This window comes from Rutidosis leptorrhynchoides, chromosome 5, assembly GCF_046630445.1.
Source record: "Rutidosis leptorrhynchoides isolate AG116_Rl617_1_P2 chromosome 5, CSIRO_AGI_Rlap_v1, whole genome shotgun sequence".
NCBI classification, from domain to species: domain Eukaryota; kingdom Viridiplantae; phylum Streptophyta; class Magnoliopsida; order Asterales; family Asteraceae; genus Rutidosis; species Rutidosis leptorrhynchoides.
In genome coordinates, this window is record NC_092337.1 from 215,342,848 (window position 1) to 215,368,590 (window position 25,743).

A 25,743-nucleotide genomic window follows, 5' to 3' on the forward strand; every position below is an offset into this window, starting at 1 on the left:
ATATATATATATATATATATATATATATATATATATGTGATGACCCGGAAATTTCTGATCAAATTTAAACTTAATCTTTGTATGATTAACATTTTCGACACGATAAGCAAAGTCTGTAAAACTGAATCTCAAAATTTTTGAACTATTCAAATACCTTTCGGTTATTCTCAACGATTCGCGAACCATTATATGTAAATAGATACATATATATACTATAACTTGAAAATGTAACAAAGTTTTAATTGCATGATACCGTACATTAAACTTATTGGTTTATATATCTATTTGAATATATATGATTTCAAGTTATTTAGTAAACGATAATAACATTCGATTATTAATTCGATTGATATTTAGATAAGTTAACTAAAACGTTTAAGATGAACCAGTAAAACACTAATTTGCTACAGTGTTTTCAAATTGCCACATTACTCAAAATGCTACAGTGTTTTCGAAAATCACTATTTGCTACAGTGAAATTGACTTTGCTACAGTGAATTGCTACAGTAAAACACTATTTTAAAATGTATTTTAACAAATAGCGAGACAATGATTTATAGAAGTAAATGACCAAAACACTCAAATGTATAAGTTATAATTTGAGTGATATAATTTAGGGATAATTTAAGTTATATTGTGACAAAGGTACGAGTCACAAAACGAAAAGTACTAGTTTTCTAAGCGTACAAAAATGCGTTCGAGAAACCGGAACCGGGACATAAGTCGAGTGATGACGTATGACTTATCGGAACGAAAATTACAAATCAACTATGCACGTGAATTTAATATAATATATAATTAATTATATAAATTATATATATTATATTAATATTTAATTATGTCGACGAACTACAAAACAAATCAAATGTGAGCTGTCATTTAAGCTCATGCGATCGCATGAGCATACCAAAGAAACTCCATGCGATCGCATGGAGGCTGGATCCAGAAAACATCTATAAATTCAGTCGAATTCGTTCCATTTTTTTTCACATATATTACTCCGTATAATATTTATTATTATTATTATTATTATTATTATTATTATTATTATTATTATTATTATTATTATTATTATTATTATTATTATTATTATTATTATTATTATTATTATTAATAAGATTATTATTAATCTTATTATTTTTATTATTAGTGTTATTATTTTTGCGATACAAAAATAATAATGTACATAAAATATTACGACGGAGTGCTGTCCAAGTAATTTTCAAAACGAGTTCCAAGCGAGCTAGAGCTAAGGAAAATATGAGTTATTACCAAGGAGGTTATGGGTAATGTTCGGGGGTATTTTTGTGAAGCAAATCTCGTGTTTATCATCTCCGATGCGTCTACGTGCTTTTCTACAATATTGTATATCAATATTAAACAGTGAGTTTCATAAGATCCCTTTTACTCTCTACATTTTTTGGGCTGAGAATACATGCAAATGTTTTATTAACCGATATACAATATTTATATGCGTGAGTTTCATTTACTCCCTTTTTAATTGCTTTTGCAATATATATTTTTGGGCTGAGAATACATGCACTTTATTTTAAACACAATGGATACAAGTACATACTAAATTCTACACTGAGTTTGAACCGAAAATCCCTTAGCTTTGGTAACTAGTAACTGTCGGTTATAAGAACTGATAGGCGCGAGTAGTTGTATATGGATCCATAGGGCTTGATATCCCCGTCCGAGCTAGAGCACTAGCCTTTTAACGGACGTATGCTATTTGAGAAGCGTACACGTTGGTTTGCGTGTATTATTAAGATGATTATACAAAGGGTACTTATTATATAGACATTAAAGTTTAGTTACCAGGGTGCTCAATCTTGAAGAATATTTTGATAAACGTTTCTAGATGAAACAACTGAAATCTTGTGATCCACTTTTATATACAGATTATGCGAAACACTAAAACTATGAACTCACCAACCTTTGTGTTGACACTTGTTAGCATGTTTATTCTCAGGTTCCCTAGAAGTCTTCCGCTGTTTGCTTACATGTTATACAAGCTATGTGCATGGAGTCTTGCATGCTTTATTCAAGAAAACGTTGCATTCACAAAACCATCATCATGTATCTATTTTGACTGCATTGTCAACGGAAGTATTATTGTTAACTATTATTTACGGTGGTTGTCTATATGTAGAAATCATCAGATGTCGAAAACCTTGGAATTAAATATTCATTTATGGTATGCCTTTTCAAAAGAATGCAATGTTTACAAAATGTATCATATAGAGGTCAAATACCTCGCAATGGAATCAATGAATGACGTGTTCGTCCATATGGATTTGGAGCGATCGTCACAATATATATATATATATATATATATATATATATATATATATATATATATATATATATATATATATTTGTGTTTTTAAAATTTAAAACGTATTTTTACAAAAATAAATAAAAAAATCTTTTTTTAATAGCGTTTCGCTTCGGCGTTTAAGATGTTCTCCGGCAGCGGCACCAAAAATACTTGATGTTATGCGAGGTGTATACGAAATAGTTATATTTTTATTGCAAAATATTATTAAATACGATACAATTTTACACAAATTATTTATTTATTTATTGAATGGAATATACCTAAACCTTGCTACAACACTATAGGCAGTGTACCTAATCGTACAGTAGTGTAGTTTTTAGTAAGTCCGGTTCGTTTCGCAGGGAGCTAGCCAAGTTTAACGCTATATATTTTTTAAACTATATTTGTATATATATATATATATATATATATATATATATATATATATATATATATAAGTAATATTATTATTACTATAAAAGGGGGTTTTACCGTTTAATGACCGATTTGTCGATTTTAAAACTTTAGTCACAATTAAAACCTAATGTAAAATATTAAATATAAATACAACTTAATTTAAAGCGTAAATTAAATGACGATAAATAAAAGTACGATAATTAAAAGTGTGATAATTAAAATGACGGTAAATAAAATTGCGATAATTAAAAGTACGATAATTAAAAATGCGATAAGATATAAAATAAAGGAATTATGCTTATTTAAACTTCCATAATCATGATGTTCGACGCATTGATTTTAATTTATTACCATGGGTTAATTGTCCTTTGTCCTGGATTTTTCGATATGTCCATCTGGTTTTTGTCCATAATAGTCCATCAGTCATAAATATAAAGTGCGAGTGTCCTCGTCAAATTATCCTTATACCCGAAGTCAAATATTCCAACTAATTGTGGACTTAAACTGTAATAAGGTTTTAATACATTGTTAATGATTACACCAGGTTATCGACTGTGTGCAATCCAAGGTTTTAATACTTTATTAACAATAACACCAAGTGTCCTTGTATGTAATCCACCTCTGTTTTAATGAGTCCATTGACTATTAATCCATTCCCATGTCCGGTTAAATGAACGATTATTAGTACTTATAAATATCACATCCATCGTGTCCGATCGAGTGTATGTGGTTATTTATAGGTATGTCCAATTGTAAATCTTTATATTAAATTAATGAACTATCATTCAGTTAAACAAATATAAAGCCCATTAATAGCCCATAGTCCAATTCCCACAAGTGTCGGTCTTTTGTCCAAACCCCAATTATGGTACAAAGACCAATTACCCTGTCTTAATATTTAGTCCAACATCATGATTACTTCGATTTAAATAAGAATAATAATAATTTAGCTACGAGACATTAATTTAAAAAGGTTGAACATATCTTACAATGAGTATTAATCGAGTAGTGTTACACGGACAGAGTTTCGACTTACAAACTTACAACATTCGCTAACATAACCTTATTATTATTAATCTTAAATTAAAATTAAAATTATATATATATATATATATATATATATATATATATATATATATATATATATATAGATTGAGAATTAGAGAAAGGAAAAGAAAAAAGTGTGTATAAAACGTCGAGCAAACTGCCTTTTTATAGAACCTGGCCAGCTACAGTGAGCCATGCGATCGCATGGGTTTAAGGCTACCAGGCCATGCGATCGCATGGCAGCCATCTGCTGGTCACATTGCATTTTAAACGTGGGCTGCTCGTATTTATTAAATATATAATATAATATATATAATTTTATATAATTATATATATATTATATTATATTCTTGTGCATCGTTGACTTGTAATTTTAGGTCCGTTGCGTCGCGCATTGATAGTTGGTTCATGTCCCGGTTCCGGATTTTCGAACGTCCTTTCGTACGATTTAATATATTGTACTTTGCGTTTCGCGGCTCGTACTCTTGTAACTTTTAGACTTCTCTTATCAATAAATTGAACCACTTGGATTGTACTTTGTACTTTTTAGCGTTTTGGTCGTTTGCGTCTTCAAATCGTCGAATCTGTCTTTTGTCTTCACCTTTTATTATTTAAATGAATATCACTTGTAAATAGAACAATTGCAACTAAAAGCTTGTCTTTCTTGAAGGATAATGCTATGAAATATATATTCATTTTTAACATTATCAACTAGAGTTACCTGAAGAGCTTGCGGTGATTCATAACACATTCCATGTTTTCCACCTCTGTAAGTGTCTCGGGATGACTCGACATGGGTGTCGTTAGATGAGATTTCTTTGAACAACAAGTTAGAATATGTCGAGGAACCGATTGCAGTCCTTGATAAGAAGGTTAAAAGGTTCCGTAATAAAGAGGTAAGGACATTTAAAGTCCAATGGCGACATCGAAAGGGTTCTGAGTTTATGTGGGAGTCCGAAGAGTTTGTTTTGGTGTATCTACCTACTTGTCATGCGGCATGAATCGTGAGGACGCGCTCCGATTCAAGTGGGGGAGAGTTGTAATACCCCGTTTTTCGTAACTTGTTACTTGTGGTGGGTTTAGGTTCCTAGACGCGAAGTTGGGTTTGTAAAACGATAAAACTTGGGCGTCATTTGAATTACGAGGTATGTAATCATATCTTTTGACCCCAAATAAAGTTTGAATTAATGTTTTAGAACCTTACCATTGGAAAGTAGACCTTATTACATTTCCAACGATATTTGATTCATCAAAAACGGAGTTACGGTTTGAAAGTTACGACCAAAAAAAGTTTCACAAAAAATGCTGAAATGGGGTACAATGCGGTCGCGAGATTTTCAATGCGGCCGTGAGATTTGGTCAGGAATCAGCTATTTTGAGTTGCAATGATCTCGGTCGCGACCCCAGACCTTGCGGTCGCGAGATTCGTCAGACAGGGCATTTTTTAACCCGTTTTTAAGGCTTATTTGAGGGGTATTTGGGTCTTTTCACTTGTGAACGGGTTATAGGCTTGAGAACTGATCTAGAGCTCATTACAAAATCATTTCGTATCCACAAAACACTCCCAACATATCCTAGAGAGAGAGAATGATTTTAGAGTGAGAAAGCTTCGATCTAGGAGGAAGAAGGTCGATTCGAGTGAAGGCTCAAGAGTTAAAGTTGTTCACCTCATTCACGGCTATGTTGTAGTTCTTGTGGTAAGTTCTAAATCCAAATTTCATTGTTTGATTTGATATTCAAAGTTAGGTTTTGAACTTGATTTGTTGAGAAACCCATTTAAACTTATGAAGTGAGTTTATTGATGCTAGTAATCGGGTTTAATGTTGTTGTTGGTGGATTTTGGGTTGGTTTATAATTTAACCATGTTTAGGACTTGTAAAATGGGTATAATCACAAGTGTTAGTGATTATGAAAGTGTTGGAGCCCATTTGGGTGTATTTAGAAGAAAAATTTTGAAATGGGTTAAAATTAGGGTTTATGAGTCAAATTGGGAAAGACAAGTATTTATACTTATGTTTTGGTTAAATTGGCATTATAGGACCATTTTCACTTGTGTTAAGTGATTATTGGTTAGTTTGAGCTTTGGTTGTGCTTGAAAGTGCAATTGGGTCAAAATTGCACTAAGTGTCAAATTGGGTTGGTTTGTAATCCACCCTAATTGTGTTGTTTGTTGTGTGATTGATTATGTGTATGATGTAATAGGTACGTTACATTGAAGGTTGCGAGCTTGTTTATCATTCACCAAAGGCGTTAAGGTGAGTGGAATAATTATATATGTATGTATACTGTTTATTTACGTGTGGGATATGGGTTTAAAGTTCGATGTGACGATACCATATCCTTGTGGGTGTTATTGTTTGTTTGATGAGGGTTTAAAGTTCGTGTTGTGACGACCCGGGAATTTCCGACCAAATTTAAACTTAAATCTTATTATGATTCTGACACGATAAGCAAAGTTTATTAAATCAAGTCTCAAAATGTTTGAACAATTTTTCAAGAATGCATTTGACCTTTAACTATTTCCGACGATTCACGAACCTTTAATTGCAAACAGAAATGCAAATATAAATAATTACACATGTAAATAATTATATTAAATACATCACTGAACTATTATGTAAATTAGTTACTATAAAAGATAATTTTTTAATAACTAAAACCTTGTTACTTTATAAAGATAGAGCAGTGGATATAAAGGGTATCAAACATAATTTGTCAACGATATCATGATATTAAAGGTGTAATGTTATATTTTGAGTTTAAGTGTTTAATATATATAATTAGTTATCTAATTAATATTTAAAACATGAATTGTATATATATATATATATATATATATATATATATATATATATATATATATATATATATATATATATATATATATATATATTGAATTACATTATATATTATTGGATACAGATATAATTAATAATATGTAAATATTATTATAGTAAATTTAATTACAAACTATAATATAAGTTGGTATATCAATATTAAATTCACTAGTTAGTATTATTAATATTGAAAATACTGAAACTTGATACATTTGATTTATTATTATTATTATTATAATTATTCTTACTAATATTATTAGGAAATTAATATTAATATTATCTTTATTATTAGTATTACTAGTTTAGTTTTTAAAAATTAATATTAATAACTAATATTAATGTTTGTATCATTAATAATATTATGTTTACTTAATATATAAAATAAAGCCCTAATTAGATGTATAAATATTCAGATAAACAGATATATAGATACAAACTACGAATATAAGCAGATTATATATATATACATATACAGAATACTAGATACAGATATATATAGATATAGATACACGATATATCTATATAAATACAGAAAAGGGAAAACCAGTTTCCTATCGTTTTCAGCCATAAATAATTGATTTTTGATAGTACAAATCAGAATCTAAAACAGAGGGATAAATCCAAATTTCTGTTAACATCTCATTCAAGCTTTATTTTTTTTTAATGTATTTATGTACCTGATGATGGAACCTGTCGACACCAATTGGTTATAAGACGAGCATTTCAAGTTGTTAGGAGGAACCATACGACTCACAATATCATTTGTCAATCGTTAATTGTAGCTGTATATTTTTTCGATCGAAATTAAACAGAAAAAAGTTGTATCCCTCATACATTCCTGTTCTCGACTTTTCTTTCAAAAACTTCAATTTCGAAACAAACTTTAAAAAGTAAAAATGCAGTTTGATTAGGATTCATTATTGTAAATTATCTGCAAGAGATTATCTTCTAATTCCTTCCATCTAATCTGAATTTTGAAGTCAAAGCTAAGTTTTCAAAAGTCAAAACTCGTGTTCTTAGTAAAAATTCGAATCAATTTCGATGTTTCACGTTCAATTAAGGATTGGGAAAGTTTATAGGAGTGTAGTGGAACCTTTTTCATGTTATGATTATTGTCTAAAACACCTTAGAAATCAAAAACCGTAATTGGATATGTGTTCTTCACAAAACGCTGCTGTATAAATTTTTTTTATTTATTTCTTTTGTGTCCTCTTGTTTAACACATATTCTAATAAATTATGTTCCAATTCTACATCCTAAATTAAGTGAGCAAGTTGTTGTTAGAATGGAAGTTGGTTCTGGGCGAAATAATGAAGAAGAAGAAGTAAGGGAACAGAAACGGGTTATAAGATTTTAGATTAGATTTAAATCAGAAAAACTGAAAACAGAGTAATGGTTAAGGGTGTCTCGGGTGAACGGGAGGTCGCGGGTTCGAGCCCGGCCGATGGCAGTTTCTATCTTTTTAGCTATTTCATCAAGGTAGCCAATTTATTTATTTACTTATTATTATTATTATTATTATTATTATTATTATTATTATTATTATTATTATTATTATTATTATTATTATTATTATTATTATTATTATTATTATTATTATTATTATTATTATTATTGTTATTATTATTATTATTTTTAGCTAGTGTTATTATTATTAGGATAATTTTGTTATCACCCCTAATATTTATAAGTATCATCATTATTAGTCAAATTAAGAATATTATCATTATCGTTATTATTAGTATATGTATTATAAATTCAATTAGGATTGTTATTAATATTGTTATTACTAATATCATTATCCTTACTAGTAATATCATTAAGTAGTATTATTATTAATACTATCATTAATAATAAAAAGATTTTTATATTTATTATTATTATCATTAAGTATTATGTATTTTTATCAAAATTACCATTTTCATTATCATAATTACCAAACTTTCATTCCATTTAAAAACTACTGTTATTAACGTTGTTATTAAGATTAGTATTAACACTAAGCATTATTTGTATTTTTTTTTATGAAGATATTAGAATACTAGGAAGAGTGTTATGAAATAAAAAAATATTATAATTAAGTTATGAATTAAGCATGATATAATTAAAAATAAGTAAAGATCATGATTTAGAAAGTATTGCTATAAACATTAATTCAAAACTTCGAATATGAAAATATATTTTTGCTATAAATAATATTAAGTAATGTGTATGAAATTATGAATTTAAAAACTATGGATAAGATTATGATTTAAGTAAGTTATTAATTATTATTATCATTTTATTTATTACAAGTATCATTATTAGTATTAAAATAACTATTAACTATATAAAATCATAACTAATACATATAATTTAACTCTACTATTATATTACTTAATTATTCAAGATATATAAAATAAATATATTTAACTTACTAATGGAACTCATAACTCATTAAAATAATAGTTGAATCACTAATAATATATATATATATATATATATATATATATATATATATATATATATATATATATATATATATATATATATATATATATATATATATGTTCGATTACAAGTATATGTTTTAATATATATACAAATGATATAGGTTCGTGAATCCAAGGTCAACCCTGCATTGTTCAGTTGTTCAATATAGTCATATGTATTTTTACTACAAAATACATTAGGTGAGTTTCATTTACTCCCTTTTTACTCATTATATTTTTGGGCTGAGAATACATGCAAATGTTTTATTAACTGTTTTACAATATTTATATGCGTGAGTTTCATTTACTCCCTTTTTACTCATTACATTTTTGGGCTGAGAATACATGCAAATGCTTTATTAACTGTTTTACAATATTTATATGTGTGAGTTTCATTTACCTTTTTACCCTTTATATTTTTGGGCTGAGAATACATGCGCAATTTTTATAAATGTTTTTATGAAATAGACACAAGTAATCAAAACTACATTATATGGTTGAATGATCGAAATCGAATATGCCCCTTTTTATTAAGTCTGGTAATCTAAGAATTAGGGAACAGACACCCTAATTGACGCGAATCCTAAAGATAGATCTAGCGGGCCCAATAAGCCCCATCCAAAGTACCGGATGCTTTAGTACTTCGAAATTTATATCATGTCTGAAGGAGGATCCCGGAATGATAGGTATATTCTTATATGTATATTGTGAATGTCGGTTACCAGGTGTTCAATCCATATGAATGATATTTTTGTCTCTATGTATGGGACGTATGTTTATGAGAAATGGAAATATGAAATCTTGTGGTCTATTAAAATGATGGAAATGATTATTTACGTTAAACTAATGAACTCACCAACCTTTTGGTTGACACTTTAAAGCATGTTTATTCTCAGGTATGAAAGAAGTCTTCCGCTGTCAAATTGCTCATTTTAAAGATATTACTTGGAGTCATTCATGACATATTTCAAAAGACGTTGCATTCGAGTCATTGAGTTCATCAAGATTATTATTAAGTCAATTATAGTTAGATATATTATAAAATGGTATGCATGTCGTCAACTTTCGATGTAATGAAAGATTGTCTTTTCAAAAATGAATGCAATGATTGTAAAATGCATCATATAGAGGTCAAGTACCTCGCGGTGTAATCAACTGTTGTGAATCGTTTATAATCAATATGGACTTCGTCTGGATGGATTAGGACGGTCTTCACAGTTGGTATCAGAGCGGTGGTCTTAAAGAACCAGGTCTGCATTAGTGTGTATAACTGATAAGTCGTTAGGATGCATTAGTGAGTCTGGACTTCGACCGTGTCTGCATGTCAAAAGTTTTTCTTATCATTTCGTGTCGAAAATTACCTGATTATCATTCTTAGGGGATCATTTGATTATCATTCTTAGTCTGGACACGTTTTAATGCATTGACTGCATGAATAGTGTATAGACAAAATTCATATCTTAACGTATCTGACAATTCATATCTTAGAGTATCTGTTATTGTTACCCTTGCCTGACAGCTTCCGTAGATTCCTCTGTAACTTATGGGATTTTAGTAATATATATATGCATATGTAAATTATGTATTGAAGGGTACTAATCTACATCCTATAATCTATTTCTTATCGAAAATCCTTCATCTGATCGTACGAGATGAATCCCTTAACCAGTTCGAGTCCATTAGACTTCGATAGATATTCCGATAGTTATTCCGATAACTATTCCGACATAGATATTCACCTAAGCTCCGAAGCGGTGTCACCAGAATGAATCAACCATCCCCAATTCATCTGATGGGTTCGTAGTCGAATTAATCAATGGAGACGCGAAGAAGGCGATCCTTTGCACCAACCGAATTTATCTCTTGGCGATGAACCTGAAGCACTTATCAGCGACCCAGTCTGAAACACCATATTTACCCTCAATTTCAGGATATCTCACAATGATTGTATGCTATCCCAAAATTCCCAACCTTATTCATCCGCTTGTTCCAACCGACAATCATCCCGGAGTAATAGAAGAAGTCAACGAGCTTCGCGCTTGAGTAATCAATCTAGAAATTATGGTGCAAAACGTACCAGCTTCAGCAAATCACCAGCATCAACAGTACCACCAACACCAATACCAGTACCATCAACAATCCATGCCTCAACATCTCATTTTGTACCTCGAGTATAATCATCGTTCTATGTATCGTTCTACATCAATTATCTTCGTTCTTCATGGCGATTATGTAATCTCTAAAGTCTTAGAGATTATTTATTCTAGCTCAAACTGAAAATCAAATGAGGTTAATATCCTATTAACTCATTAAATCCATAATTACATCCGAAGAAAATATATATGTATATATATTTTCATAAAGATTGTGATAAAAATTTCTTTCGTACAAACTGTTAATGATGAAAATATTTTAACGGGTAGGTAATACCCGAAGAATACTTAAGATTTCACATTAATAAATTACACTGTACATTCTTCGAAGCTGATTCAACAGTCGTTTACTATCCTACTTACATCCACCGATATACAAATCCGTTCACCACAGAATAACCATATTCATCTAATTTCATATTTGGATTTTGATTTATCAGAATCCAACAAGTGGCATAATGAAGAAAATATTTAACAAAATAAAATTTGTTAGAAACAAACAAATTAACTAAGAGGAATTTTGTTAAGAATCCACGCTAACCGTTCCTAGCTAATTGTTCCTAACTAACTGATTACATTTTATTTATCATAATTTACATGCAATTTTATTTATCGTCATTTAATTTCTGTTATTTACTTTACGCACTTTATTTATCGTCATTTATTTTACGCACTTTACATATCGGGACACGTATACAAGGTTTTGACATATCATATCGACACATCTATATATATATTATTTGGAATCACCATAGACACTCTATATGCAGTAATGATCGAGTTCTCTATACAGGGTTGAGGTTGATTCTCAAATAATATATATACTTTGAGTTGTGATCGAGTTTGAGACATGTACACGGGTCACGATACGTATTAATTAATTCGAATATTATATATTAAGCTATATATGAATTAGTAAATTTCTAACTGTGGACTATCAACTGTGAACTACCAACATTGGACAATTAAAATGAATTAAAATATTGTTTATAACATATAAAACTAAACAATTCTTCAAGTTTGCCACTTGATTTCATCTCAAATCTCATTTGTATCTTGACGATTACAATCTGCGTTCAAACCTTTCATTATTCTTGAAAACACCTCAATCGAGAGGATGAATCTACCGAACTTCATCTACGGAAGGAAAGATTTATGCATATAGTTATGCACCTGAGGAACTCTCGGCAACTGAGTAAAAGTTAACACGTAGCCGCGTCAGATCCTTTAGCATTTATTAGCAAAAAAAAAAAAAATTAACTTTGCGATCCTTTTTCAAAGTAGTCAATTTTGTCACAGCTCCAACAAGCCAACTTTGACTTTTCATTCGAAGTAGCCTTACTATAATCATGATATATACGATTACCCTTTTGATACCGAAGAATTCTTTTATATTCCACCATATTACCAGCAACCTCGTTGCTTCTTGGCTTAAATTTCTCTGACAAATCATTATATTTATTCATTGAAACCCTATCATATAATCATCCGCATCTTGTAACGAGAACTGCCATACCAATTACCGGGAATCAGCAATCAGTACTTTGAAAACTCACAGCATATCTACATCAACAGTTATATGTATGATATTTATCTCTTAGAATTATGATATCACATTCTGAAATTCATAAAAGCACTCAGTCACAAATCAATACTATGAATGTTGAAAAAGATGAATGAAGCAGCAGAAACCATAGACAACCGTAACCGACCTTAATCATCGGAAGTTTGATGATAAAGAATAGTATGTTGGAAAAGCTCAAAAAAGTTGGAATTGAAAAACGGATTGAGTTAACCAAGAAGGAGACCAAGGACAAATACAAGGACCATACCCTATATTCAAAGGATCCAGATAATTCTGGATCCGTTGAAATCTTTATAGAATATCTTGCTCCGAAGTCATGTTAAAATCTTGCGGAAAATCTTTCTTCATCAACCATCGAACTTAGAAATTCCAAAATATCATCATCAATATCTTCGATAGTTCTAAGGATATTTTCATAAATATTCTTGTCCGAAATTATATACCTCTTCGTGCTTCCTGTGTATCATTATATTGGAAACATTCAAAAAAAATTTAGTACCGAAAAGCAGATTATGCGAAACTATGAAGAAAGCCGTGGACAAATCACAAAGAATAAGTTTGACTTCAAAGAATCCAAATGATTCAATGTCTGTTAAAGTCTTTAGTGAATATCTTACTCCTTACTCTAAATCCTTGCAGACAATAGTTTCTATCATCCGCTGATCTTAGATATTCCGAGATATTTATCGTATCTTTCATTATAAATATCCTCCATATTTCTGGAGATATTTTTATAACTATTCTTATCTGAAATCATTAATCTCTTCGTGCTATCAGTATTACATCATATAGAAACTGTTAGTTTCTATATTCTGTAAACTTTCGAGCTTAAAATATGAATGTTAGCGAAGTAGTGTTGAGAACTGATGCATGAGTTAGTATAATATAATGACACTTGATCAACGTGATTATATTACAGTAATTCATGTTGAGTTTCTAATGAAACGTGATGATTCACAGTACCATCATCATGTGCCATGTCACACGACTCTTACATGCTAACCAATCTCTAAACATATTAAGAACATATCTTATTGATAGTTCCATCTTTTTCAGATATTCTGTTAATTCACCAAATCAAGACCGTGTTATTACAATTTCTTCCTTGGAACATTAACTATGTTCATTTCAAAATTCATAACTACGAATTCTGGACCATTACTTGTTGTACTTAGAATCGAGAAGAGAATAAAAAGGTAAAGAGCTCCGAGTAATAAAAGAAAATATAAAGCTCGACAACAACACATAAATTACAAACCGTGTATATCAATACGTATTGCAACGTAAAGACACGGGAAAAATTAATAACACTATAACCTCAAGATAGTAGTAGAAGTAAATAAAATCCTTCGATGGTAAATGAAAGAGAAGAATGACATATATGAAAGCTAAGAGTATATCAAAGATCAGAATGGGATGGAGCAGTTTGAAGAATACTTTAAGGTATGAAATGATGGAGAAAGAATAGAAGGTGTGAGCTGTGGAAATAAGGAAACGAAGAAGGTGGATATGTAGTGAAATATCCAACAGAGCAATCAAAATAGAGGATCGCATTTAAAGTGGATCCTAATTCCCTTGATTACCGAAGAATCAAATCTTATTACGAAGATTTTATCCAAATCTCTTGAACTTGAAAATCAATCCTATCTACGACAAAAGATATGATGAATCTATATCTACTCATTTCATTCTTTGGTGATAGCTTCACTTGTACTCTTCACAAAATTAAATGGTTTTATCCATATTACTCAATGATGATAAAACTCTATTTATCAACTCATATTAGTCTTGAAAACATTTTTATTGTTAGCCATGACCATCTCACTCAAATTTCGGGACGAAATTTCTTTAACGGGTAGGTACTGTGACGACCCGGGAATTTCTGACCAAATTTAAACTTAAATCTTATTACGATTCTGACACGATAAGCAAAGTTTATTAAATCAAGTCTCAAAATGTTTGAACAATTTTTCAAGAATGCATTTGACCTTTAACTATTTCCGATGATTCACGAACCTTTAATTGCAAACAGAAATGCAAATATAAATAATTACACATGTAAATAATTATATTAAATACATCACTGAACTATTATGTAAATTAGTTACTATAAAAGATAATTTTTTAATAACTAAAACCTTGTTACTTTAGAAAGATAGAGCATAGTGGATATAAAGGGTATCAAACATAATTTGTCAACGATATCATGATATTAAAGGTGTAATGTTATATTTTGAGTTTAAGTGTTTAATATATATAATTAGTTATCTAATTAATATTTAAAACATGAATTGTATATATATATATATATATATATATATATATATATATATATATATATATATATATATATATATATATATATATATATATATATATATATATATATATATATTGAATTAGATTATATATGATTGGATACAGATTTAATTAATAATATGTAAATATTATTATAGTAAATTTAATTACAAACTATAATATAAGTTGGTATATCAATATTAAATTCACTAGTTAGTATTATTAATATTGAAAATACTAAAACTTGATACATTTGATTTATTATTATTATTATTATAATTATTCTTACTAATATTATTAGGAAATTAATATTTATATTATCTTTATTATTAGTATTACTAGTTTGGTTATTAAAAATTAATATTAATAACTAATATTAATGTTTGTATCATTAATAATATTATGTTTACTTAATATATAAAATACAGCCCTAATTAGATGTATAAATATTCAGATAAACAGATATATAGATACAAACTACGAATATACGCAGATTATATATATATATATATATATATATATATATACATATACAGAATACTGGATACAGATATATATATAGATATAGATACACGATATATCTATATAAATACAGAAAAGGTAGTAACCAGTTTCCTATCGTTTTCAGCCATAAATAATTGATTTTTGATAGTACAAATCAGAATCTAAAACAGAGGGATAAATCCAAATTTCTGTTAACAATCTCATTCAAGCTTTATTTTTTTTAATGTATTTATGTACCTGATGATGGAACCTGTCGACACCAATTGGTTTTAAGACGAGCATTTCAAGTTGTTAGGAGGAACCATACGACTCACAATATCATTTGTCAATCGTTAATTGTAGCTGTATATTTTTTCGATCGAAATTAAACAGAAAAAAAGCTGTATCCCTCATACATCCCTGTTCTCGACTTTTCTTTCAAAAACTTCAATTTCGAAACAAACTTTAAAAAGTAAAAATGCAGTTTGATTAGGATTCATTATTGTAAATTATCTGCAAGAGATTATCTTCTAATTCCTTCCATCTAATCTGAATTTTAAAGTCAAAGCTAAGTTTTCAAAAGTCAAAACTCGTGTTCTTAGGAAAAATTCGAATCAACTTCGATGTTTGACGTTCAATTAAGGATTGGGAAAGTTTATAGGAGTGTAGTGGAACCTTTTTCATGTTATGATTATTGTCTAAAACACCTTAGAAATCAAAAACCGTAATTGGGTATGTGTTCGCTGCTGTATAAATTTTATTTATTTATTTCTTTTCTGTCCTCTTGATTAACCCATATTCTAATAAATTCTGTTCCAATTCTACATCCTAAATTAAGTGAGTAAGTTGTTGTTAGAATGGAAGTTGGTTCTGGGCGAAATAATGAAGAAGAAGAAGTAAGGGAACAGAAACGGGTTATAAGATTTTAGATTAGATTTAAATCAGAAAAACTAAAAACTGAGTAATGGTTAAGGGTGTTTCGGGTGAACGGGAGGTCGCGGGTTCGAGCCCGGCCGATGGCAGTTTCTATCTTTTTAGCTATTTCATCAAGGTAGCCAATTTATTTATTTACTTATTATTATTATTATTATTATTATTATTATTATTATTATTATTATTATTATTATTATTATTATTATTATTTATTATTATTATTATTATTATTATTATTATTATTATTATTATTATTATTATTATTATTATTATTGTTATTATTATTGTTATTATTATTATTATTATTATTTTTAGTTAGTGTTATTATTATTAGGATAATTTTGTTATCACCCCTAATATTTATAAGTATCATCATTATTAGTTAAATTAAGAATATTATCATTATCGTTATTATTAGTATATGTATTATAAATTCAATTAGGATTGTTATTAATATTGTTATTACTAATATCATTATCCTTACTAGTAATATCATTAAGTAGTATTATTATTAATACTATCATTAATAATAAAAATATTTTTATATTTATTATTATTATCATTAAGTATTATGTATTTTTATCAAAATTACCATTTTCATTATCATAATTATCAAACTTTCGTTCCATTTAAAAACTACTATTATTAATGTTGTTATTAAGATTAGTATTAACACTAAGCATTATTTATATTTTTTTTTATGAAGATATTAGAATACTAGGAAGAGTGTTATGAAATAAAAAATATTATAATTAAGTTATGAATGAAGCATGATATAATTAAAAATAAGTAAAGATCATGATTTAGAAAGTATTGCTATAAACATTAATTCAAAACTTCGAATATGAAATTATATTTTTGCTATAAATAATATTAAGTAATGTGTATGAAATTATGAATTTAAAAACTATGGATAAGATTATGATTTAAGTAACTTATTAATTATTATTATCATTTTATTTATTACAAGTATCATTATTAGTATTAAAATAACTATTAACTATATAAAATCATAACGAATACATATAATTTAACTCTACTATTATATTACTTAATTATTCAAGATATATAAAATAAATATATTTAACTTACTAATGGAACTCATAACTCATTAAAATAATAGTTGAATCACTAATAATATATATATATATATATATATATATATATATATATATATATATATATATATATATATATATATATATATATATATATATATTGTTCGACTACAAGTATATGTTTTAATATATATACAAATGATATAGGTTCGTGAATCCAAGGTCAACCCTGCATTGTTCAGTTGTTCAATATAGTTATATGTATTTTTACTACAAAATACATTAGGTGAGTTTCATTTACTCACTTTTTACTCATTACATTTTTGGGCTGAGAATACATGCAAATGCTTTATTAACTGTTTTACAATATTTATATGCGTGAGTTTCATTTACTCTCTTTTTACACATTACATTTTTGGGCGGAGAATACATGCAAATGCTTTATTAACTGTTTTACAATATTTATATGTGTGAGTTTCATTTACCTTTTTACCGTTTATATTTTTGGGCTGAGAATACATGCGCAATTTTTATAAATGTTTTTACGAAATAGACACAAGTAATCAAAACTACATTATATGGTTGAATGATCGAAATCGAATATGCCCCTTTTTATTAAGTCTGGTAATCTAAGAATTAGGGAACAGACACCCTAATTGACGAGAATCCTAAAGATAGATCTATCGGGCCCAACAAGCCCCATCCAAAGTACTGGATGCTTTAGTACTTCGAAATTTATATCATGTCCGAAGGAGGATCCCGGAATGATGGGGATATTCTTATATGTATATTGTGAATGTCGGTTACCAGGTGTTTAATCCATATGAATGATATTTTTGTCTCTATGCATGGGACGTATGTTTATGAGAAATGGAAATATGAAATCTTGTGGTCTATTAAAATGATGGAAATGATTATTTACGTTAAACTAATGAACTCACCAACCTTTTGGTTGACACTTTAAAGCATGTTTATTCTCAGGTATGAAAGAAGTCTTCCGCTGTCAAATTGCTCATTTTAAAGATATTACTCGGAGTCATTCATGACATATTTCAAAAGACGTTGCATTCGAGTCGTTGAGTTCATCAAGATTATTATTAAGTCAATTATAGTTAGATATATTATAAAATGGTATGCATGCCGTCAACTTTCGATGTAATGAAAGATTGTCTTTTCAAAAACGAATGCAATGATTGTAAAATGTATCATATAGAGGTCAAGTACCTCGCGATGTAATCAACTATTGTGAATCGTTTATAATCAATATAGACTTCGTCCGGATGGATTAGGACGGGTCTTCACAGGTGTTGACAATACCTCATGTATGGATTTAAAGTTCAATGTTGACGATGTCATACCACTATTGTAGTGATGTTTGATGAGGGTTTAAAGTTCGATGTTGACGATACCTCATACGTGGGTTTTAAGTTCGATGTTGATAATACCACGTTAAGTAGGGCGAATGGGTTTTAAGTCCGATGTTGACGATACCATTCACGGGACTATTAATGAATACTAACGGATGTTGTGAACATCATTAGTTCGTGTGTGGTTTACTATTTAGCATTTATATTATTGAGGTTATGAGCTAATGATGATGCTTGTTGATACGTTTGAAAATGCTAGTTTGTATGCAATGATATGCGAGTTTTATACGTGTTTGTGTAAGTGGATGCAAGTAGGTAAATTGTATATGTATGTGTATAATTATTGCATTCACTAAGCGTTTTGCTTACCCTCACGTTGTTTATCTTTTTAGGTTCTGGGTATTCATTTAGATTAGAGACCTTCATCTAGTGGGCTATTGGAGGGAATTTTTGGATGCGACTGATAATGCTAAAAACGAACATATATTTCATAACAGTATCCCTCAAGAAAGACAAGCTTTTAGTTGCAATTGTTCTATTTACAAGTAATATTCGTTTAAATAATAAAAGGTGAAGACAAAAGACAGATTCGACGATTTGAAGACGCAAACGACCAAAAAGCTAAAATGTACAAAGTACAATCAAAGTGGTTCAAATTATTGGTGAGAAACGTCTCAAAATTGCAAGAGTACAAGACGCAAAATGCAAAGTACAAGATATTAAATAGTATACAAGGACGTTCGAAAATCCGGAACTGAGACCTAAGTCAACTTTCAACGCGCGACGCAACGGGCCAAAAATTACAAGTCAACTATGCACATAAATATAATATAATATATAAATAATTCTTAAAATTATATATATATATTATATTTATATTTTAAAAACCGTCGGCAAAGCTAATACAAAGTGTGAGCTGGAATCCACAGCTCCGCACTCGCGAAGCTTCGAAGGCAAGAAAAACCGCACTCGCGAAGTGTACAGTATCCAGATGGGGCCTATAAAAGGCAACGCATTTTGCTGAATTCAACACATCTTTTTCTTCTTCATTCACTCGTATAATATATATATATATATATATATATATATATATATATATATATATATATATATATATATATATATATATATATATATATATATATATATATATATATATATATATATATATATATATATATATATATATATATATATTAATTTTAATTTTAATTTTAAATTCTAATAATAAGGGTATGTTAGCGAATGTTGTAAGGGTGTAAGTCGAAATTCTGTCCGTGTAACGCTACGCTATTTTTAATCATTGTAAGTTATGTTCAACCTTTTTAAATTAATGTCTAGTATCTAAGTTATTATTATGCTTATTTAAGTCGAAGTAATCGTGATGTTGGGCTAAAATATTAACACGGGGTAATTGGGCTTTGTACCATAATTGGGGTTTGGACAAAAGAATAACACTTGTGAAAATTAGACTATGGGCTATTAATGGGCTTTATATTTGTTTAATTAAATGATAGTTTGTTAATTTAATATAAAGATTTACAATTGAACGTACCTATAAATAACCATATACACTCGATCGGACACGATGGGCGGGATATTTATAAGTACTAATAATCGTTCATTTAACCGGACACGGGAATGAATTAATAGTTAATGGACTTATTAAAACAGGGGTGAATTATATACAAGGACACTTGGTGTAATTATAGTTTAAGTCCCCAATTAGTTGGAATATTTGACTTCGGATATAAGGATAATTTGACGAGGACACTCGCACTTTATATTTATGACTGATGGAATGTTATGGACAAAACATCAGACGGACAAATTGAATAATCCAGGACAAATGACAATTAACCCAGGGTAATAAACTAAAATCAACACGTCAAACATCATGATTACGGAAGTTTAAATAAGTATAATTTATATATTTCATATTTAATTGCACTTTTAATTATCGCAATTTTATTTATTGTCATTTTATTTAATTGCACTTTTAATTATTGTATTTTTTAATTATCGCAATTTTATTTTATCGTACTTTTATTGAAATTTCAGTATCATTATTTACTTTACGCTTAAAATTAAGTTATATTTATTTTTAATATTTTACATTAGGTTTTAACTGCGACTAAAGTTTTAAAATCGACAAACCGGTCATTAAACGGTAAAAACCCCCTTTTATAATAATAATACTACTTATATTTATATTTATATATAGTTTTTAAAAATATAGCGTTAAACTTGGCGAATTCCCTGTGGACGAACCGGACTTACTAAAAACTACACTACTGTACGATTAGGTACACTACCTATAAGTGTTGTAGCAAGGTTTAGGTATATCCACTCTATAAATAAATAAATAACTTGTGTAAAATTGTATCGTATTTAATAGTTTTTCATAATAAATATATAACTATTTCGTATACACCTCTACGCACATCAAGTATTTTTGGCGCTGCCGGGGAACAACACTTAACGCCGAAGCGAGACCCTACTATTAAAAAAAATTTTAGTTTTTACGTTGTTTTTGTAAAAGTATATTTACATAAGTTTTAAATATCAAACATATAAAAACATAAAAACTATATATCTTTAAGTCTCTAAAAAGGTATTTTTAGTTATAAAATACTAATAAGTGATTTTTATTTAAAATATAAGTTTTAGTTATATTATAAAACATTTTCTATAAAACAAAAACAGAAAATTAAAAAAACAAAAAAAAAGTAAAAAAAATATAGAAACTGAGCCTGAAAAATTCGACCTGCATCTGTGGTATCCGCACTCGCGGTACTTTTTGCCAGTTGGCATCCGCACTCACGGAGGTATCTGACAGGTCACACATTGCAGCATTAATTACGAAATTAGGGTTATTTAATTAATTATTATTATTAATTAGGGTTTAATTAAAATATTAATTAGTTTTAGTTAATTAAATTTGTATTTTTAGGTTTTAATTAGTTTTATTACTTATAAAATTAATACTTTTATAAAATATTAATTTAAAAATAAATTTTTTTTTAAAAATTGTATTTTTACAACTTTAAGTTTTATTTTTAAAATTCCGTACCTTTTTAATCGTTTATTCGTAATATTTATATTTTACATTCATAATTAGTTTTAAGACTAGTATTTGCCGTAGTTAATTTTATTTTTAGACTTTTAGGATTTGCCGTAAAATCCCTTAAGTACTTTTTCTTTAGACTAAGATTTAGGTGCTTTAGAATTTTGCGACGCCGTTTTTATATTTTAGTACCTTTTTAAGTAATTACCGTTTTGGATATAGTATTCCTTTTAAGCTTTAATACCTTTAGACACAACTTTTAATTCTTAGTTTTTAGACTTTTAAGTTTCGACGCGCTACATTCTTTTTATTATTTTTCGACCTTTTATTTTTTGACGTTTTTCGACGCGCTCTTTTTCTTTCTTATTTCTCGATGCTCTAGTTTTTAGGATATAGAATTTTCTATTTCTTCTCTAAAATTTCTTTAAATTTCAACGAAAAATTATTTTAAGTGATTAAATTGATAGACATCCAAAATTTTCTGCTTCGTAGTAATAGTTGGATTTGTTAGTGGCTGAGTTGTGAGCTTCCGATTTAAAGGGTTCTGGCTCCCTGCTACATCTTTTGGCTATTCGAAACGTGGGCAAAAGCAGAAAAGTCTATTAATTTGATAACTTTAAAATTTTTTATCTTTTATAACTAATAGGATATTTAGTGAATGTACCGAGCAAAACGTTCACCACCTTTTATACGTTCACCACCTATAACTCGATCAAGACATTTAGCCAATATTGTTGCCGTTGATTTTTCTTTAGAATCATCATCCAGTCAACCAAGTACTCCAATTCAAATTTCCGATAATCCATTTTTTGAACCCGACCTCACAATTGAGAATCCGAAGGATATTCAGGGACAATTCAGAGATCCTGAACCACTAATCTTTCCTCCGGAACCACCAATCATTCAAACAGAGATTGTCGAGGAACAACCCATTAAATCAGAATCCTATAGTGATTCAGATTCAACAAATTCAATCATGGAAAATCTGGAACCTCTAAGTATGGAAGACCGAATGCGAGCTAAACGCACTGGCCAAGGTCATGCAATTTCCCTGGACTTTAAAGGGAGAAGCCAAAGATTAGTTAGAATCGTTACCTGAAGAGGCGATTGATACATGGGATGTTTTAGTTGAAAAATTTCTTAAACAATTCTTTCCGGCATCTAAAGCCGTGAGACTTCAAGGAGAAATTGTTACGTTCACAAAAAAGCCAAACGAAACTCTATATGAAGCGTGGACAAGATTTGGAAAGTTATTGAGAGGATGTCCGCAACATGGTTTAGACACTTGTCAAATAGTACAAATATTCTACCAAGGATGTGACATCACTACACGAAAAGACATCGATATAGCAGCTGGTGGTTCCATTATGAAGAAAACCGCAACTGACGCTTACAAAATTATTGATAACACTGCTTCCCACTCACATGAGTGGCATCAAGAAAAAGATATCGTTAGATCATGTAAAGCGGCTAGAGTCGATTCTAGCCATGACTTAGATTCCATTTCCGTAAAGATAGATGTTGTCGAGAGACGAATGGAAAAGATGACTAAAGATATTCACTCAATAAGAATTAGTTGTGAGCAGTGTGGAGGACCACATTTGACAAAAGATTGTCTCAGTATTGAACAAACAATGGAACAAAGAGAGAATGTTTCATACATGAACCAAAGGCCTGGAAATAATTATCAGAATAATTATCAACCGCCAAGACCAATCTACAATCAAAACCAGAATTATAACCGAAATGTTCCATACAACAATCAACAAGGTCCTAGCAACCAACAAGTATCTAATAATACTTACAATCAGCAAAGATCTATTTTTCAAAACAAACCACCACAAACGGATGATAAAAAGCCAAATTTAGAAGATATGATGTCGAAGCTAGTTGAATCTCAAACGCAATTTTTTACATCTCAGAAACAAACCAATGAAAAAAATGCTCAAGAATTTAGAAAAATCAACAAGCTTCTATTCAAAATTTGGAACAAGAAGTAAGCAACCTAGCAAGGTTAATAGGTGAAAGAAAACTGGGAAGTCTACCTAGTGATACAAATGCTGACCCCTGGAATGAAATAGCTAAAGCCATTACCACAAGAAGTGTTATTACACTTAAACCACCTGAAATACCTGTAATCTCTGATGACTCTATTCCTACTCCACAAGAACCACAATCTGAGCAAGATAAGGAAACGGAACCGGTAGTTGAGAAGGTTAATGAAGATAACATAGTTAAGGCTAAACCTTATGTTAAACCATACTAACCACCACTTCTTTACCCGAGTAAAATGAGAAAAGAGAGACTTGAAGCCGAGCAATCCAAATTCTTGGATATGTTTAAACAAATAAATGTAAATCTTCCTTTCATTGATGTGATATCAGGAATGCCAAGATATGCTAAATTCTTGAAAGATTTAATCACAAATAGAAAGAAAATGGAAGAACTCTCGGCTGTTACTATGAATGCTAATTATTCTGCAGTGCTGTTGAATAAGATACCAGAAAAATTATCAGATCCAGGAAGTTTCACAATTCCATGTTTTCTGGGTAGTCTTAGTTCAATAAAAGCATTGACAGATTTAGGTGCTAGTATAAATCTAATGTCGTATTCACTACACGCTAAACTAGACCTTGGAGAATTGAAACCAACACGAATAAGCATACAACTAGCCGATCGATCAGTAAAATATCCTAGAGAGATAATGGAGAACATGCTAGTTAAAGTTGGTACTTTAGTATTTCCAGTAGATTTTGTTATTCTGGATGTGGAAGAAGATTCTCGAGTTCCTCTCATATTAGGAAGACCATTCTTAAACACGGCTAAAGCAATAATAGACGTGTTCGGTAAGAAACTGACCCTAAGTATAGAGGACGAGAGTGTTACCTTTTCAGTTGATAGAGCCATGCAACAACCGCAATCTGCAGATGATACATGTTATTATATTCAAACTATAGATTCACATGCAGAATTGTTAGAAGAATTTCCAGAATTACAAGGAACATGAGAATGTTCTTTAGGAGAAGGAACTGAACCAATTGATGAAACTGAAATATTAGCTACAAATATGGCTAATGGATATGAACCAACAACAGAAGAAATTCAAATGCTAAAAGAGGAAGACAGATATCGATATAAATCATCGATAGAAGAACCACCGACATTAGAGTTAAAGCCATTTCCAAACCATTTGGAATACGCTTATTTACATGGTGAATATGAATTACCTGTAATAATATCGTCTTCTCTTACTGAAAATAAAAAATCTCAACTCATTTCTGTGCTAAAGGCTCATAAACCAGCTATTGCATGGAAGATTCATGATATTAAAGGAATAAGTCCTTCGTATTGCACACATAAAATCCTTATGGAAGAAGGTCGTAAAACGTATGTGCAACGCCAACGAAGACTAAATCCTAACATGCAAGATGTTGTTAAGAAAGAAATTATTAAACTGCTTGATGCAGGTTTATTTTATCCAATCTCTGATAGTCCATGGGTAAGCCCAGTTCAATGTGTACCTAAGAAGGGTGGCATGACTGTCATCACAAATGAAAAAAAAATGAGCTTATTCCTACAAGGACTGTAACAAGATGGCGTGTTTGTATTGATTATAGAAAATTAAATGACGCCACCAGAAAAGATCACTTTCCATTACCTTTCATTGATCAAATGTTGGAAAGATTAGCCGAAAACAGTTACTA